The following is a 17,876-nucleotide window of genomic DNA, read 5'->3' on the forward strand; positions in this document are numbered from 1 at the left end:
GAACATCATTGCCCACAGGCTGACGGTACCAACACAGCGGATAACCAACATCCCACCTCAGACAAAGCTGCTGGCTGTGCTGCACCTGTTGGCCTCTGGTACCTTCCAACCAAGAACGGCCAGAGTCGGAGGGGTCTCACAGCCAGCCCTATCAAAGTTCCTTAAACCAGTCCTGGATGCCATCATCAGCTTGGTACCCCAGTACCTATACTTCCCGTCACGCAATCGACAATGTTGCTATGTGGCATGTACCCGGTGTGCTTGGTCGGCCGAAGGGGTACATGGGAGAGGGCATGCCCACTCGGGGTCAGGGATCACACATGCCAACTGTTGTGTGTGCCGCTATTAGCGCGGCATGAGCCAAAGATGTACCCTCAATGGTATGTCAAGTTCAGCCAGGCAGGTGCTCTACATCTGTGCCAGCACTGTCCTTGCAATGGGCCTACACACACATGGCCAGCCACATTCTGCGCAGCATCATAACTGTGTCGTACTCTGGCATGTAGACATGCGCAGACAGGCATGTCAATGGTGTGCCATAGGGGTGCATGTGATGTAATCGCGCTACACACACTAGTGAATGTGCTCAGGGGGGAGGTGCAGCAGTGAGGCTACGTAGTACACAGTGATGCAGCTCATTTGCAACACGCAGTACATGTCATACAGGAGTCACACATATCACACCAATGAACCAGTGAGCCTGCCAACACATCATGCAGTATGTAGTCATGACTCATGTCTCTCTGCACTGTCACAGGTGACCAAGGATATGCACTCTGCGCTTGGATGATGAAACCCCTCTGAGCCCCGAACACACAGGCCCAGAGGCAGTACAATTTGGCCCACAAACCTACCAGGGGCATCGTGGAACGCACATTTGGCGTGTTGAAGTCACGTTTCATGTGCCTGGACATCACAGGTGGTAAGCTCCTGTTCAGCCCAGACCTCGTGTGCAAGATGATCACTGCATGTTGAGTGTTGCACAACATATGTGTACGCAGCAAAGCCCCACGGATACGAGTGCCAGATGCACCGGACGATGATGATGTAGATGAGACAGGTGGACCACACCCCGCTGCAGCCGCAGTAGGAATAGCCCGTAGGGACTACATCATTGACAGTTTCTTCTCTGGTTGACGTCACATTGTGTGGGTCCTTCGCAGTAATGGCACAGTACGTTGACTGCCACAGGCACTGCATGTGCTAATAAAAGCATTCCGATACACTTTCCCTGCGTGCATGTCACTCATCTGTACAGGCACTTCACGCAGACAAGTGTGGGTGCGACATGTTGTGCTATCAATTGAGGGATTTGTTGATGGATGGTGGGTGTGTCACCTCTGTGCAGTGAGGCTGTTCATATTGTCACATATTCTAACTGCCAGTTCTGTGTGTCACAGTTGTTAGGGTATCCCACTCTTCGGCATTTCACATGTGTCACATATCATTCCATTTTGGCTGTAATTTGTGGCCTACAGGTGACAACAGGGATTCTTTTGTGCTCTGATATGTGCCGCCATGATGCCAGGATGCACCCTGTGACTCAAGGCCCACGACATGGGCAACATGTGCGTAAGGGGGAGTCACGGCCCCTGCATTAGTCCGTGCTTTCATTCTTGTTGGTCATGTACATGGCACGTCGGTGTGCACAGGGTGTTGTTTGTCCCTATGCAATGTGAGGGGGAGATGCGGTTTCACAGTGTGCACCATGTTTGTTTCTGCATTGACGCAGGTTACATACTGAATGCAAGTCTATGTGCATTGCGGCTGTTTGTTGGGAAATGCCTATATGATTTGGACAATGGTCATTTGTTCTGCGTCACGGCTGTGGGGTTGTGCTCGCAGGTTGTCATCTCACTGTTTGTTTACTCTGCTTTTATGTTGCATTTTCCCACCAGACGTGTGGGACTTGCAGGCCGGTCGCAGGTTTTCGGTGATTTTTGTACCGCGATTGGCCTCATCGCAGGATTTCTTGCATTCGCATTTTTGCGGCGTGGCGTTGATTTTATCGCAGCCAGTTGACGCGTTATCTGGTGACTTTCACATGGTACCACCATGTTGTGAATACCTGGTTAACACGGCGTAGATTTCACGCAATGGACTGCGATGTTGAGGGTTGCGTTAAGTAACTTTTGCGATGGTTATCACACGTTCTTGAGAATATACCCCTAGGTGTTTTATTTCTTAAATTGGGCTGGTTCAAGAAACAGTGTTGGGAGGGAATGATTGGTTAACGATCTGGGGGAAAGTCCTCCTATCCTCGTTCGCCTGTACTACCTTGCCCATCATTTGTACCCTAAAAGAAATTATATTTTCCTAATATCTTTTCCCTAAAGATCTCTCAGAAACAACGATTGGAATGTGAAACATACAGCCAACACTCAAACATGGCTCATGTATATAGAAAAGGCAGTACATCACCTTATGAGTATTAGGTACAAAGGATGGCTTGTGTCCTTACAGCTCCAACTTCAGGCCCACCTAGAGGCATGGGACCCACAGGGGTGGGCTCATTGTACCATTAATGCACCTAACCGAATTATCATTAGATAAAAACGGGAAGACAGCATTTTATCCATCTTATCCATCATGAAACCACACCAGCACATCAGGAGCATCAGGAAATATGGGTGTCAAACAAAATACTTTCGTCGCCACGAGGCATGTTATGAGTGGCGTGTTCCCTGCTTCTGAGGCACATCTGTTAAAGTCTCGTGGATTATCAGTGTTAAGATTAAGAAGCCATTTCTGGTTAATGTGTGCCTTATTAATAAACATACAATATGTTAGCATGTCATTTCTTCATATATCATAACCTATTAACTTCACCAGCAATTCATTAAAATTAGTATATTGCAATCAGTGTACGCTAGTACTGTGCTCCATGAGGCACAATCTCATTGCCACCTATTTTATATTTTTATAACATATTATTCACCAATTGAGGGAATGGGAGAGCTCAGGCAGCCTATAGTGTGATATTCTGACAAACAACTACTAACAAAGAATATTAGGGCCAACACTGGGGAGTATTTGGCATTTCGTCACTTACTCTGGTCTGCTGAGATCTTTTTCATAGGAAGGACCCCCAAAAAGGTTGCATACCGCCACCACACTAGGTGGCATGCTTCTTCACTGAGTTGCCCTCCACCAGCAATGAATATTGTTAGGTGTTTTCTCTAAAAGCTTTTTGTGAGTGTGTGATTTGTGTGTAGCATTGGAGATAAGAAACCCTTCAGGTAACACTTGTATGAAGGTAGTTTGGACAAATATTAGGACCCAATATGCCTGTTCCTTAGTAGTCAATATATTTCTACCTTTATTTCTAAGTCATTTCAGTCTTATGCTTTCTTCAGGACCATTTAGAACTCTATTGTTCCTTTCCTGCATACATATGCCCTACTGTAGTCTGTGTTCGGGTGAGAAAGTAACAAACATATAACCGGATAACAGAGTCAGATGAGGCCTAGCCGTGATATGTGTGGGCAAAATCAAAGAATTGTAGTAGACTCACTTAGAATGAAACTGTTGCTGTGAACAAAGGGCTCACAGAGCCCGTGGGGATTCCAATCTCCCTTGGGCTCCGTGAGGCCTTTGATTTACAAATTAGAACATTCTGCCCTGTAGAAGGAGATGAATGTTCTAATAGCTCTAGAGCCCTCCATAGCAGACTCTACCAGCCATTAAACGCCCGCTCCCTTGTTAAAGGAGCGGGCCTTTAATAGCTGGTAGAACTGAACAGCCTATATCATAACAAAATGGTTTTCCTCTTTCATCTTACTATATCCCACTTGTGTAAGAAATTAGAACAAAGGTGCAGGAGAACCCTAAATTGAAGTCCTTCACCTGCTACTTTTTAACTGATTTACACAGTGATATGGTAACTACAAAACCAGTTTCCAAATTTTAACTTATAATAGTATTTAAAATATGAAACTATCCACCAAACAATGGATTCGGATTGACTTCTCCATTGCGTTTTTCTTTACTTGCCAGCATGCAGATTTTAAAAACAGAACCAAAAAAAAACTTGTTTGAAACTTTAACCTCTCTTGGCAAATGATTGGCTAAATGGCTCTGTCTGATTCATACATCTGTTAGTGATAGAAATGTGATCATGAAGCTGTGAATGCGGCAGCCTGTAATGTGATTAACTCTCTATGAAGGAGCTGGAAGCAGAAGCAGCCAGGTTTATGAACTGTTACTTTTATGAGATGTGTTTGTATGATTTTCTCCACTGCTTCTGTGTAGAGATGCTCACATTCTGGGAATCAGGCTCATAGCATTCGATTAAAGCAACCTGGAGGGCTGCATGGTCCTTGAACCAGCTTCCATTATAGATGCTGCATGGAGATGGGAAATGCAAAACAAATGTATATTTTAAAGACCCTTGAGTTTGTTTCTGAGTGTGGTACTGAAAGGTCATTAACGCACAGCAGAAACTTAATTTGCTTGCTTTTTGTGGGTGGAAAAATAAATCACTGCACTGGGGTTGTGCAGTGATGTTGCACTTCTGGGGCACAATTGTGAAGCACCTTGCGAGCTTTCTAGAATGGCTTCTGGCCAAAGCACAGCTCATTTGCATTTTTTAGGGCTATTGTTGGAACAGAAAAGGCATGCTTTCCTCGTGGTGCCTTACACTGGCAGTGGTTCTGAAGAATCGTCACATAACCGTGACATAGAACAAAGGTCCATCTCTTCTATAAACTCTACGGCTTCTAGACATGAATACACACTGGCAAAGCCAATGAGTCTCGCCTTTGTCAAAGCAATCCGAACATATTGTCTCTTGTAATGTTTTTGTGGTAGTGCTGTTCCACATCATCAAACTGAAAAAAATGCTGCTTTACTCATGCTGTACTGGGTCAACAAAAAAATAAGGGATATATTAACAAAGGCCTTATCTCCGCTTTTTTGGCTTTAAAAGCCAAAAAAGCGGAGATTAGAATATTGCCCTATCTACAAGGGGATGCTAACATGCGTTAACGTATGTTAGCACCCGTTTTCCCGACGCCTCGCTTCGCATCTCTAATGGGATGCAAAGTGGGAGTCACTGGGCGTACCCCTGATGGACTACCTTGTAAATTATCGCTAAATACACATCGCGATATTTACAAGGTGGCCCTCAGGATTTTATCAGACGTTAGTTTTTGGTGAAAATCGTGGTTTTCACCAAAAACTAACGTCTGATAAAATCCTGATTTAGCTATACTTACCATTGGGGGTGGATTATGCTGATATGACCACAGGGTCATATCAGCAAGGTTATCGCCGTTTTCCATGGAATGTGGCTGGACAACCAGCAGTGTTCCATGGAAAACGGCGATATCCCCTCTATCACTGGAATTTTTATCGCCTCGGTGATACGCGTTGTTAAAAACGCGCTAACCGGGCGAAAAATTACAGCGATAGACGGTGATAAATAAAAAAGCGCTAATCGCGTTTTGCGATATATATTGACGTCTATTGCTAATATGCTCCTCTGTGAGATATTCATGCATGCATGCATTATTATGATGCTTGTGTTTGTATGCATCATGACACTACGGCGGCCTCGCTTGACTTGCATGTATGCATACGTCACCATGCATGCTTTTGCACATGGCGAGATGCGGCTGCCTTTTATTTCTATATGTTTACTATTTCCATGATGGTCGATGCCTATCTTGAATTGATGGGCTCAGTAGCTAATTGCAGGGCACTAAAAAAAAAATTAACTCTTGAAAAAAGAATGTAATGGGCATCAAGGGAGGGGTGAGTGAGATGTCGGCGGTAGGAAGTCAACGCAGATGAGCAGCAGTAGCAGCAGGGAGCAGATGTTTACCAGGTGTTAAATATAAAATAAAAAGGTGGAAGGGAGAAAGGGACTAGCTGTGGGGGTAAGAGATGACCAGCATGGTGAGCCTAGAGAGGGAGGAATCTGAAAGGGAAAGCAAAACACAAGAGAGAAAGCATGAAAATACATGCAGTCCATTGAAGTGTTTCAAGAAAAAGAAAAAGGTGTTTCCCAGAAGGATAGTGGAAGGGCACAAGTAATCGAATCAGAATATAGTAAAGAAGAAATGGAACAAATTGTCATGATGAAAATTTATGTAATGTACATACGTATAGAGTAAGATACTTCTGCACATTTCTTTATCCTGGTTGAGATATGACAGCAATGTGTTTTCTGTGCCATTTGGGTACATTTGCGTCTAATTTGTTGATTGTCCACATTACACCTAACGTGATGAGCAGGTTCATGTCCTGATGTCCACATTTGTATTTGGGACTTACGTTTCTTTAGCTACCTAATTATGATTTTTTTTTAAATTAAGAAGAGCATGCATAGCTGCAACAATGGTTTCAAGATTTAAAAAACAAAATTGTATCATGGATGCAATAATAGTGTAGTGATCTAGATTTGCTAACAAAACCACGATGCATGTGTTCAGATAGGTACAAGTTATAATGCAGACTGACATCTGAAGGGTTGCATTACCCGGTTGTAATAGAAATTGTTTTTATTATCCTAGATGGAGCTGCATAGATCAAATCAACAAATTGGACATTAAAGATCAGATGACACATGCCATCCTGCCTTCACTTAAGGTGACCCAACGCTAAGGTAATTCATTTTTAATTCTGTGTTTCCCTATACATCTAACCGTTTAATGAATTGACTCATTCTAGAATTCGCCTGGATGCCACCCTATTATTTCTGCTGCTTAGCTCCAGTTTCTAGTAAAACACCAGCACCAATAGCCAACAGGTTATTTAAAATTGATTGCTCGTTACAATCAATAGATAAATATATGTATATATCACCAAAATCCATCAAGATGAATAAGTGGTACGGCGCCTGGAGTGAGTCCTCCTAGGATAAGGCTTGTCACCAATCGACTTTTCTGTGATTAGCATCGGTGAACTGCATAATTCATGGCAACTTCACAGATTTCAATCATTTGAGCTTAGAGTGAGTGTGCATTAATCTCCCTATGTTTTCCTCATTTTTTCATAGTTTACCCTTAAAAGCCTCGTTCATCTTGTTCATGAAGGGGGTCTGGCAGGGTATTACTGGGGATCTTATATATTGTAATGAACAGCTGGGGACATATGCAGAAACATTACCCACTTCATACCGACCCAGAGACTTATGGGCACACTAAAACTATTAATGGTGTTAGTCTATGCAATATTTAGGATTGTGCACTACATAGAACTTCTTCTAGGGCACGACACAAGCCCTAGACTGTTGGTGTTGTGGTGGTGTTGTCTGGGTCTTGAAATGTCTGTGGTTGATAAGCTTCAGTAGAGTGCATAGTCCTGGGTCATGCTTATCACATGTGTGACATGAGATGGAGGCATAGATTCTGCTGGTCCAGTATGACTGAAGTAATGTCCAACCTGAATTTATTGAGCACTTTATATTAAGTTGAAATGGTGCGATCATAAAATTGGGCATCTAACTAAAAAGTGAACCTGCTCCCGCTTCCAGTTGTTGCATAACATTTGATTGTAAACGTATTTTGAAACCATGGGAGCAAGCTCTCATCAGTCTACTTTATTTCATCCTGGACACAAAAGAGTTTTCTTTGCTGATTGATATTAACAGATGTATACTTGCGGTAATACTTTGAAGTGTCTTCTGTTAACCGCCCACATACTGTAAACGTGGGGTAACAAATGCACCAAAGAATAACAACTGTGGAAGATATATAAGGTTCCAAGTTTGGTAATGTGTGATTGTTTATGCACTAAGACAACTAATAAAAAAAGACTTGTTGGTGGTCATTTGTCTCACTTTTAAGCAGGGGAAAAGTATATGCAAAATGTATATTTGGAGGATGACCGTCGGTTCAGGCTCACATTTGGAAAACTCCAAGCCCATCAACATAAGCTATCCAAAGAAACACATCGCAAAGCTCGAGTGGATAACCACAGAGCAGAAACACGCCTAATCTTGGCAATCATGATCATGCAATTCCTGCCATGAAAGCGATCCACTGGCTACCAGCAGAGCAAATATTCACATTCAAGATTCAATGCACCATGACCTCAGGGAAAATATTACCAATCACCTGCAGAAACTGGCACCCAACCACGTCTCTTCCAGAAACCTTCAGTCCAGCCAGCCTGCCCTCATCCTCAACAATCGTCAAGACAAACAATAGGATGAAATATCATTGAAAACATTTTCAGTGCAGTTCTGGATACACTTTTTAAGTTTGAAAAAGATAACATTTATTGAAAAAGAAAAAGGAAAGGGTGAAAAAGGGAGAAAATAAAATGTAAATACACATAGATGATAACTTTGAAAATTCTGATAATACCTAGTTATAACGTCCTATATCAATATAACAATATAACAAGGTAAATACAAGTATACTAAATAATTCTGGTCAAGTAACAGAACAATTCATAAAATATAATGAAAGCAGTAATAAGAACAATAATGAAGATAAGAACAAATGAGAATGTCAGGGGGGGTTTCAACACGTCTTGGTTCGAAATTTGAGGTACAGAAAAAGGTTTAGCATGACGGTCTTTAAAATCTGTAACTGAGGACCACATAAACAAACGTTTGGGGGCTAAGGAAATTGGGAATACATAAGCAGTATCTAACCTATGATTATGACACACGGCATACCACCAAGCCTGAAAAGACAAATCAGCTAAATGTTTCCATTGTTTGGTAATCTGTTGAAAAGCTACTCCCAAAAGCAAATCCAAAACCTGTAAAGGTAAAGAACAGCTCGCCCAGTCCTCAGATAGAGAACCTAAGAAAATATTAATAAATGAAAAAGGAACCCTCAAATGAAAAATTTGGGTAATTTGATTCCAGACCTTTTTAGTTCTGGATACACTTAATAATGAAAAGAAAGTTCATTCAAATTTACTGAGATTTAGGAAAGCCCTCAAAACTACTCTTAGGAAAGCATTCAATCAGGATTCCAAATTGTGGACCAACCTCCACTCCCCAACCTTGATAACCACAAATGAATTGGCACAAAAGACAGGACACATATAATACATCCATGCAGAACAACCATGCCTCTTCCTCCTTTCCTGCATCAGTCATTAGTAGTTTGGTTGTCCCGATCAACCATAGTCTGGACATGAAACCATTGCAAATCTAATATTTGGAACTTTGCTTGAACCCAGAACATCCACGCTAGCCGTGGTTCTTACAATCACTGACACATTCCGAAGGACCCAAAGTAGCATGTTAGCTTGTTACAAAAACCTTAAAAACATAGGTTGGCGTTGATTTTTCATTAGTACTGTGAGATACAGGACTATATTATAATCTACCAGTTGTTGACAACCAACTACATGATGTCACATGTTTTTTGCAAAACAGGTTCCTGCTATGTATACATACCAATATATCTTGATCATCAAAAAGATAATTATGCATGCTACATATACATATAGCAGTCTTTCAGACACAAAATGTCCTTACTCGACGTTTTTGTAGAGTTAAATATCTCCTATGTTATGCTACTCGGGGTTGCAATTTGAATACTGAGTTAATCGAACAGTGAACTTACTATTTTTAGATGCTAGCCGCTGCTTGGCTACCAACCCAGTTAACCAGTTTATATATTATTTGCTTTATATATGAGTTCTGAGGATTTTGCTGAAAAATAATTAAAGGGAATTTTAAATGCAGACTGCAAGAACGGAGAATTAATATGCACCTTTGCAGCTGAGCTAATACTGTCCTTCTGTCTCTTTGCTCAGACACCCGTCTTCCTGGGATTCTGATTTATCGAGCTTCCTATCAGATCCAATTAAAATAGTTGTGAGATATTAGTAGGGAGGAAGATAAATTAGCAGAACACTGTTTTAGGTCAGTTCTTCGCATATTCACTAATTTAGATGCATGTTTCACTGGTCTTGTTTCATTTAAGCAACAGGAACGTCATTTCAGATTTGGAGGGTCCTTGTATCATATTTCACGTTTCTCCAAAAACAATGGATTGTTAAAATATACCAAACTGTGTTTCTTTGAAAACTCACAATTTACCACATCCTGTCAAATCATGCTTGGCATGTGTCCATGATCTATATTTGTCTACCTTGTCCAGGTCCCTCATAGGTCAGGGTGCCCTCAGTTACTCACCAATTGTTTCCAATTTGCTGGAAAGCCCTGACAATGAGTGGGCCAGGAAAATCTGACGTTTGCACTAGCCACTGTTTACACAGCAGTAAGAATTATGAGTAGCATGGACTCTATCACACTCACTAACTACTGGTGTGATATAGGGCACATCCCGCTTTTACATTTCAGCAGGTCTAACCTGTCAGAAGTTACTAGTGGGAAAAAGCTTGATATTTACTGGGACATGGTATTTGGGTTATTTCCCATTTATAGGCAAAACATGTAATAGGTGCTGTTTTTCACACCGATAAATTCCAAGTATCGCTGTTTATCAGGTGGACCTCCAGAGTGTTGTCTTTCTCAGAGCATGATGATGGATATCCATGAGGACGTTGCTCCTTAGCCTCATTGTATTTACACTAAAGGGCCTGCCACACTTGCATGTACTCCTTGCTATGTGAGCAGCCAGTATGTTGCTTCCAGAAGAATGTAGGTAGTCGATGTGGTGGTATGATTCCCCTGTGGCAGAATTTTGCCGCAGAACCTGCTCAGCATATGCACGTTAAACATGCTGTTGTCTATGTAACTCAACCCTCCACAGGGATCCAATGAAAGCTTTTAGTTGAGTTAATAATGATTGACATGATTTTGTCTCAAAATATGTGACCTACAACATTTTTAGCTTTTTGAGGAGTTTTGATCTTTTATGCAGATAGGCCAGTGTTTATGGTGTTACTATAGTTGAGGTGCAAAGCAAGCTGAATGCCAGCATCAACGGAGAGGTTCTTAGGTGTTATAAATAATCTTTTTTAGTAGTTTCAGTTAGAGGAGTGCTGCACTATGTGTAGCTGCAAACTGTGCAGTGAGGCAGGGTTTGCATCTTGCATCACTCACGGGTTTCTCACAAAAGAAGTTGGAGTGGGCAGAGTGAAACAATTTTATTGAGAAGTTGGAACAGTCCTAGACTGACTACTTCTGTTTTTCATTAGTTCAGATATAAGTTGCCATGTCCAATTCATGTCTCAAAACCCACAATTGACTGTTATTCTGATAAATTGCTCATTTTCTTCCATGGGTTACAAGTATAATTGTGCACGGTTGGCATAGAAGTAGAACTGGAGATGATGAGTAAGGTTAATGTTGAATGTAATAAGAAAATTTGACCATCAGGGAAAAAAGTGGGGTACTTCGAATGGGATTGTTATGAGGGATAAAACGCCTCACAGTATTACTCATTGGTTGCCATCAGACAGGAAGTGTTCAAATCACTCCAGTGCTCCATTTTGAGGTGATGATCACTTAAGAGTGGCGGATTAGGACATTTTAGTCCACTGTGCTGATTTTGACAAAGAGATGTAAGGGGTTCAGTATGGCTAGGGATCCCGATCCGGCTTCTTCAAATACTTTATCCTAAACACTGGGGCAAAGCTGGATTTGTGGACTATTAGGATTTGGAAGGCTGCAGTGAGGGAGCAGGGTTTGGTGGTCAAAAGTCATTAGCACGAAAGTCTTCCCCACACATGCTTTTACCACACCGGTTTCACAATGTGTTGCCCTTGGCAATGCATTGTTGTAATATGTTGTGATACTTTAACACACATTGGGTGCGGTAAAGGGTGATATATATATATATATATATGTGTCCTTTGAAGCGGGCCTCTTATGTGTTTGTTCAGGGAGAGTGGAATTGGCGTGCGGCTCCGTGCCCATCTTTGAAGAGGCCGCCCTGCAGGGTTGGAGGCTCCCTACTCGGAGGGTTCTTTCTTTGTTATATTATAAGGGAGCATGACCCGCACGCTGCCGCCAAACCTACGAAGGAGATGCCAATATGGTAAAATCAACGGCAGTGCTGAATGGGATTTGGTTGGGGATGACTCTCTTTCCAATTGTTCTTTGGACTGAAGCATGCATTCTGTGAAAGGTATTCATTGCTGCACTACGCTTTTACAAGACACTTGACTGCGGAAAATACCCTAATTACAAAGTGCATCAGGTAGCTGAGCAGATGAGATTTTTTTCGCCAGCATAATGTGCATATTCCGCCAAATCCATACTTACCTGCACAAGATTGGTGCACTATGGGAGATGCAGGTCACAATCAGTCGAGTGCATTGAAAGACTATAAATACGCAAGCACAGATGCATTGTGCATTACTTCCTGTCCGTGATCAAGGCAGCATGGCCGAAACTAGTTGGACTTTGGAAACGCTGTGCTTAATTCCTGAATAAAAGCTTTGTGTCCTTTGAAGCGGGCCTCTTATGTGTTTGTTCACGGAGAGTGGAATTGGCGGGCGGCTCCGTGCCCGTCTTTGAAGAGGCCGCCCTGCATGTTTGGAGGCTCCCTACTCGGAGGGTTCTTTGTTTGATAAATAAATATATATATATATATATATATATATATATATATATATATATATATATATATATATATATATATAGTTTTTTTAAATATATATATATATATTTTAAAAAAACACAAATCCCCTTTCATCCAAGGCAATAATCCAGCACTCCAAGGTTTTTTTCACTCGGTTCTTTATTCACACGGTGATGGCATATATGTGTTGCAGTTTCTACACGCAGCCTTGTTTACAATGCAGTGTGCCATTTTAAAACTCTTTATATACATTTAGTGATACATAGACATTGACAAAGGACAAACCCCATTGCACATCAAGGCAGTTCACTGTGTAAATTTGGGTGCCATTTTGGAACATGTTGTATTGCATTACATATTCAACACTTTTATATGCTAGTGCACATTGTCTTCTCTTGATTTAAATTGAGCAATATAATTCATGTTTCACTCAATAAATTAAAAGCAAAAGATACATAAAAAATGGAAATTTCCTTTTTTTTGTTACATAAAGTACTACACTGCATAACGTTCCTTAGCTACTCATATTTCACTTAGAATGTCGAAGTTCACAATGAACATATCCTTAATAAAGTGGTAGTGCATGACTTCAATTCTGATTTTTAAAACATTTTTACATAATATTTAATTTTTTTCTAAAGTGCAAGTGCTAAATTTCTATTCTCTTTCTTTACTATTTCCGTATATTAAAATTCACATACTTGTCCCTTTTTACATTTCAATACAAAGTGCAAGTGCTTAGCTGCTCCCAATTATACTCTAAAGTGCTTAGTGTTAAAGTGCTTGTGTCATTTGTCCTTCTCCTTAAATTTGATAACTCTTAAAAATAGAAAAAATAGTTCCTTTGAATGTGCAAACTTTAAAGCAGTACTCAATACAGGTATGTAAACAAATCCTCATCGATATTCAATTCATTGGGTTCTTTACTATCAAACTCCAGAAAAAAATATGTGTCTAATTTATGGAGTTCTTTTTCTCTATTCCCTTCTCACTTTTTTCTGGGGACTTCAGCTATACAACTGTACCGCATCAATGTTGGATCGCTTGATGGTTCTTATCAAAGTGCCTGACTACTGGGTAACTCCTGTCTCTATTAATTATTGCTCTCCTATGTTGCAGGATTCTTTTATGGGCTGGTAGGGTGGTACTCCCAATCTATACTTTTTCACACGAACATTGTAGCATATATATTACAAAACTTGACTTGCATGTTAGATATCCCTTTATTCTTATGGTTTTATTAAAAGCTGTTTTCAGACTCATGAGGTTCTCCCCATGCTGACAGGTTTTACATTTAGAACATTTCTTAAAACCCTCTCTGTGTTGCAGCCAAGTTTGGTTGCCCATGTTTTCTTGGTACTCACTTCTAACAATGTTGTCCTTTAGAGATTTTGATTTCCTGTATGTTATTTCAGGGTGCTTTCTAACATTGGGACCTAATGTTGGATCTCCTTTAATAAGGTGACAATGCTTCCGGGCCCTGCCACAACACAAAAACATCATCAATACATCTTAACCATATCAAAACATTCTCTGTCCAATGTTCCAGTTCAGGGCCACCTAGCACCTGCTCCTCCCACCAGCCAAGATGTAGATTAGCATAACTGGGGGCAAAGCAGGTTCTAAAGCCACAAAAACTAAGTCAGCAGACAGGAAGACAGGAGGTGTGAAGGCAAAATGTTTGGGTAAATACAACACCAAGGATGACAGGTTAGATAGATAGATAGATAGATAGATAGATAGATAGATAGATAGATAGATAGATAGATAGATAGATAGATAGATAGATAGATAGATAGATAGATAGATAGATAGATAGATAGATACTGCTAATTACTTTCCATATGACATCAATAATGACATGTTATTTGACATCAATGATAACATCACTGCAACATCTGAAATTACATCATTGATGAGAACACTGTGTGGTGGGGGCATGTGCAGTTAGTATACTGTTGCCATTTAAATAAATAAAGGGGGGGGGGGAGTATTGGCTCCGTGGGTAAAAAAAGAAAACATTTAAGCAAGAAAGAATACACCTACAAACTGCAAACATCACAGGTTTGAGGTATTACCTGCAAATCTTTTGTGAAATATAAATTTACAAAACAACCGAAATTGTAACTGATATGAGTTTGAAAACCAGCGGGTGCAGCTTTCCAAATTATGTGAGAACTAGTCCTGCTTGTTTTGTTAAATGCAGCTTTAGCCCATATTTAAGACAAAAAAGTAGTGCTTAGCAGCTTAACTATGGATTTTTAATAAGCATAAGTGATGATTACATTATAGATTTTCTCCTTTGGAAATAAACATGATGTTTCATATATTTACACAACCTTTGAAATAAGCATTAATACAAAATGGTAAAGTCGGTGCACGTTCTTATATGCAGCTCTGATTTATATCAATTTATGAATTCTTGTACCACAAAAAAAGTCGCTGCAAATTAGGCTACCAGCCAAAGGCACCACCAACATGATGCCATTAACTACGACGTGCTGGTGTTATCGTCAGCAGTGCCTACTGTTTTTGATAATTAAAATTTTAAAAGTCTCCTGCTGACATCTATAATTACACATGTACCTTGCTGACACAGCCGTCCTGTTTAAGGCTTTGAATTCAGTAAAAGTTTAACTTGCAGTGTTGCAGAGAATGTACAACAATTTTACACCATACATTGCGGATTTTACCAGAATCGTGTTCTGCATCCCCCTTGCAACATGAGCCACCGTGCCCCCGTGTATTCGTCTTTAAATTTGAATATAAAGGTCCCTTTCATTGCCTCCTCCCCTGCACCTCCGCATAAGGTTTCTTGGGCTAGAGCCTCATGCTTGGGTGGTGTGAGAGACGTGTTCATTTTGATGCAGGTGTATGCCTCCACATTCCAGTCTATGATTGTAGGACAGACCAGATAATAATTGTTTATGGGTTTCACGGTCTAGAAACGTACATGAAAGAGACGGACAAAGAAGGTCCAAGAGTTTTAATTGCCCTTCTTGAGTGATGTGAAAATGTCTTCTGCAATAACAAGCAGAATGAATTTTCGAACTCTCATTTAGACACTCTGCTGTCAGTCTTTAGGAATAGAATTTGACTAAAAAAAAATAACATTTGTAGTGTCATTAATTTCTCTAAGACTTAAGAAGTAGGTTGTGTAGATATGAAACAGTGCACTGGATTGTGGACACCTAAGAGGTTTTACAATGAGCTCCAGAGGTTTAGGGTTCTTTCCTCTAGTGAAGGAGACTTTTATGAAGGTGATGCGTATTTTGATAACTGGTTATTACAACTCTCTGTCTTCCTGAGAGGAAATAGAATAAGACTTAAGGGTCGGCAAAGTTCTGTAGTTTTTTCCTCTCATACCACACATTTGCCTAAAAAAACAGTTGGTCAATTGGGTTCCGCCCATTTAGTACACCTGTTTTTTTTTATTTTGGATCACCTAGTTCTGGACTTTTTACTGTGGGTGTGTCTCACCCACAGTATTAACATGGCAAATGAACTGAGCATATTTACCGACAGTGTCCGCCTTTTATTATAAGGCTACTGCAACATGGTAAGGCCACTTGGCTGATTACATGTGAAAACGTTTACACACGTGTGAGGGCTCTGTGAGGGAGACTACTATTGTGCTCAGCCCAGTAACTGGGCACATGTGGCCTGGTGCAGAGGGGACTCTGCAGGATTACATATTAACCTGGGGTAGGCCTTATAATGTTGGTGTACACTAATAGAGAAAGACAGTGTTATTTACTGTTTTGTCTGTAGGGACACTTAATTATACACATAAGGAGAAATCTACCTCAGAGTGCAGTTTCACTTCCCTTTGGACTACAATGCCCAGTGACATATCAAAATGAGGTGTAACCTGGGCAAGAAAATCAGATCTGCAAGTTTCAAAAAGATATCTGTACAACTTACGGGTCATCCACGATTGTCATATTTTCTGGCTCAGCTCAGGGTCAGAGTCCAGGTCTTTTGTCACTCTGCAGTGCCATGTTAATTTGATTTCTCTCCAGTGATGGTGCGCCTGTCCCCTCTCCCCATGCCCCTGTCTGGGGGGAGCAGGGCAGCCACCAAAGAGCAACGCCATGCCCGCATGGAGGAAACAGGGGAGAAAAGTGCTGCTGGATACCGCAGCAGCAGGAAGAAAGTCTGCTGCATGGGATCCGGCGGAGCAACCAGGGGTGGGCACCCTGTGCTTCTCTCAACATTAGGCAGTATGTGTGGTGCCTTAAAAAGAAAAAAAAAGAAAAAGAAGGCTTTGTGGCTCTCCCAGCATGGTGGGAGAGATGCTGATAAACTATTCACTAATCCTGGCTGGGGTACCCCATAATTCCCCATGGGGCTTACTCATTTGCATATGTTCATGACTTGTGGTGGCCACAGCGGGAAACATCCATAACAACGCAGTCATTAAAACGACCTACCTTTACAATGCAACTGTTACAATGCAACTGCCTTTACATCGCATGCCATTACAATGCATGCCATTACAACACGTCACTACAACGTATGTCATGACAATGTATACCATTATGACGCATGCCATTACAACGCATTATAAGGTAAGCAATGGAGATTTTTTTTATTAGGGTAGATATGGGTTTTGGGGTACATGGGAATAGTAAATTGTACCCCTACACTACCCAACACTTTCCCTACTGTTGCACTCACTGGAGTGGGAATAGTAATTTTTACCACTACACTATTAAACACATACCCTACTGTTGCCCTAAAGGTATTATGCGTTGTAATGGTATGCGTTGTAATGGTATGCGTTGTAATGGAATGCGTTGTAATGGTAGTTTTATAAAATGCGCTGTAATGGCATACGTTGTAATATCATGCAATGTAATGGTAGTTGCGATGTAAAGACTGCGTTGTAAAAGCATGCGTTGTAATTGCATGCATTGTAAAGTCATATATTCGGCCACAGCAGATCAAGGGGCCCACCAAAGAATTTGAAAAGTGTTGTGGGGACTCCCTAGAAATATTTTTTGTGCAACTGAGCCTATGTTTGTGGGGTCATGAAAACCAGGACTCCTCTGGAATTTTCATTAATGTTTCAAGCAATCCCAAGGCTGATGTTTCTGCTGGGAGTATAGTGTTCTCGAGGGGCTTTCTTTGGCTGTATTTACTATAACTTGAAGATGTTTAAGAAAGGTACATGTGGTACAGTGCTCTCTGGGGCCTAAGTCTTTGATTTCATGCTATATGATCAAAATGTATTGCTCCCTAGAGGCTGCTTTTATGATTGCATTTTCATGGTTTGAAAGTACATAAAAAGCACAAAGACACATTATGTTAATTGTTAAATACTTTATTAATATAATAATGTTGACAGTGATTACTGGTCAAAGTGAATGTGCTTTATTAACATTAATAAGTGAATTCAGAAATGATTAT

The 17,876-nt window shown here is 40.8% G+C and overlaps 1 protein-coding gene across 2 annotated transcripts in view; it reads left to right on the forward strand.

The window, feature by feature from the left end:
• Positions 1-17,876, forward strand: part of CNTN5 (contactin 5) — a 3,369,946-nt gene that overhangs the window by 405,650 nt on the left and 2,946,420 nt on the right. For both annotated transcript variants that reach the window (XM_085621430.1, XM_085621433.1), the window contains exon 2: positions 6,516-6,607. The gene's annotated coding sequence lies outside the window, so the exon portion shown is untranslated. The remainder of the gene's footprint in view (positions 1-6,515; positions 6,608-17,876) is intronic.

This window comes from Triturus cristatus, chromosome 8 (genome assembly GCF_964204655.1).
Source record: "Triturus cristatus chromosome 8, aTriCri1.1, whole genome shotgun sequence".
NCBI lineage: Eukaryota > Metazoa > Chordata > Amphibia > Caudata > Salamandridae > Triturus > Triturus cristatus.